The sequence below is a fragment of the Octopus bimaculoides genome, chromosome 24 (assembly GCF_001194135.2).
Source record: "Octopus bimaculoides isolate UCB-OBI-ISO-001 chromosome 24, ASM119413v2, whole genome shotgun sequence".
NCBI lineage: Eukaryota > Metazoa > Mollusca > Cephalopoda > Octopoda > Octopodidae > Octopus > Octopus bimaculoides.
Genome location: NC_069004.1, coordinates 11,069,433 through 11,071,733, shown reverse-complemented (window position 1 = coordinate 11,071,733; position 2,301 = coordinate 11,069,433). Strand labels below are relative to the sequence as shown.

General features: G+C 35.3%; 1 protein-coding gene across 2 annotated transcripts in view; it reads right to left on the bottom strand.

Moving 5' to 3' along the window:
• The window catches only part of LOC106872320 (solute carrier organic anion transporter family member 1A3), a 14,649-nt gene that overhangs the window by 6,831 nt on the left and 5,517 nt on the right, over window positions 1-2,301 (bottom strand). The window lies entirely within an intron of this gene.

Sequence of the window (2,301 nt, the reverse complement as noted above, 5' to 3'; positions counted from 1 at the left end):
TATATATATATATATATATATATATATATATTCATTTATACTTTGAAAACTTTAAGTCTGTCTTGTCTTTTTACATCTATGCATCTATATACATTTTGTACATGAAAACCCTGTTTATTTGAATTAGTCTCCATATCTGCTCATTTGGATTCCCCATATATTTACTCTTTACCCTACTCACTTGGTCATCGGTGAAGATATCGGAGTGCAAGTTCAAACCATTTGAGAGCTACAAAGTGTTTTCTACATTGAGATACTTTCGATCTCACTTGTTGACTCTCTATCTTTGTATGTGTGTGTGTATATATATATATATATATTCCAAAAGAAATGATCTAAGTGAATTCCAAACTGAGGATATATAATAGAAATTAGAGAAATAAATAAATAATAAATAGATACATAAATAGAATCTCCACTGGCTGGACAGTTCACTTAGGGTAATCCGGGGTAAACTCTACGCAAAAATCCCGGATTACTCTGCCATTACCAAGGCATAAGAAAGTGCCCTCTCCTAGTTCCTTTCCTTCTGCTTAGAAAAGCAAACTCAGAGTCGGTCCATTCGGTCTCACCAGTCTTGCCACTGTCGACCACCTTTTGGTAAACACACTAGAGGGCACCACCTCCCTCTCTTCCCTCACCTTCTTTTTCGTATGATATTCTAAGAAACTGATGAAGGCTTGGTCAGATAGTAAAAGTGAATGTCTTCAAACCATTCTGGCAGATCCACCACACAGCCTCTTTTGCCATATCCAATAAGCAGAGAAAGATTTGCCTTCCTTCTTTGCTAGGGGAAGGTGGTGTGTCGATCTTCACTATACACTAGGCAGACAGTTGGATAATAATAACAACAACAACAATAATAATAATAATAATAATGATAATAATAATAATAATAATAGGGAACTGCCCACGTAAAATACTATGTAATTTCAAATTTTAAAACAAACGTAATTTTCTTATAGTTTCTTAAACATTCTCTAGAACAACACTATGTGCAAAACCAAATATATGGCACCCTAGGCATAACACCAACAGCATGAACTTCTAACTTGTTGTCTCTTGAGGTCTCTGGGTGAGACTTGGAGCCAAACATAAAATAATAATGATAATAATAAACATCAAACAAAAAGCAAAGAAGGCTTTCATGAATAATATCGAAGACAACTGGAAAGGCAAACTCCTGCATGGAAAATACCCAAACCACCTGTCCAAGACAGATATTGATCAAAACCTAACACACCAATGGCTACAAGGGACAGGTCTGAAAAGAGAAACAGAAAGTTTTGTTATTGCAGCGCAAGATCAGAACTTACCTATCAGAAACTACCATGCAAACGTCCATAAAGATGGATCTTACCGCTTCTGCAGAATTTGCGGAAAATTCAGAGACAATTGATCATGTTGTTTCTGGCTGCCCAGTCCTCATTGAAAAGGAGTATCACATAAGGCATGACAGACTAGGGCAGTACATCCACTGGAATGCTTGTAAATACTACAAAATTAAATCCCATCCAGAGGATGTAGTAAATGGTGAGGGCGTCACTATCCTTTGGAACTTCCCAATACAAACAGACAGAGAAATTGACTCCAATCGACCAGACGTTGTGATCAAGGACTACAACAGAGGAACTTGTCTGTTAATAGATATGTCAGTCCCACAAGATCAAAATGTCTCGAGAAAGGAATACGAAAAGCTTTCTCACTCTAAAGATCTGCAAATTGAAATTACAAAAATGTGGAAGCTTAGTACTACGATAATACCAGTGGTAATTGGTGGGTTGGAAATGATAAAGAAGGGAGCTGAGGAGTATATTAAGCAACTCCCTGGTAACTCCAATCTCCGTGAACTACAAAAGATAATCTTGATGGGTACAGCCCATATACTACGGAAAGCATTCTCCATCTAAAATGGAATAAATGTGGTGATAATTTTAATATGCATAGCAAAACAAAAGTGTCCTTGCTACTCTTGGCCTCCGGAGGATGCCCGGTACTAAAGCAGCTGAAATAAAGTTATAATGAAAAGAAACAAGAAATAATAATAATAATAATAATAATAATAATAATAATAATAATAATAATAATAATAATAATAATAATCCGCTCTACTGGCCTGAAATTTTGGGGGCGGGGTAAGTCGATCACATCCACACCAGTACTTCACTGGTACTTAATTTATCGACCCCGAAAGGATGAAAGGCAATACAAAATAACGCTAAGCATTAAAATAATATTAATAATAATAATAATAATAATAATAATAATGATGATGATGAAAATGATAATAATAATAATAAT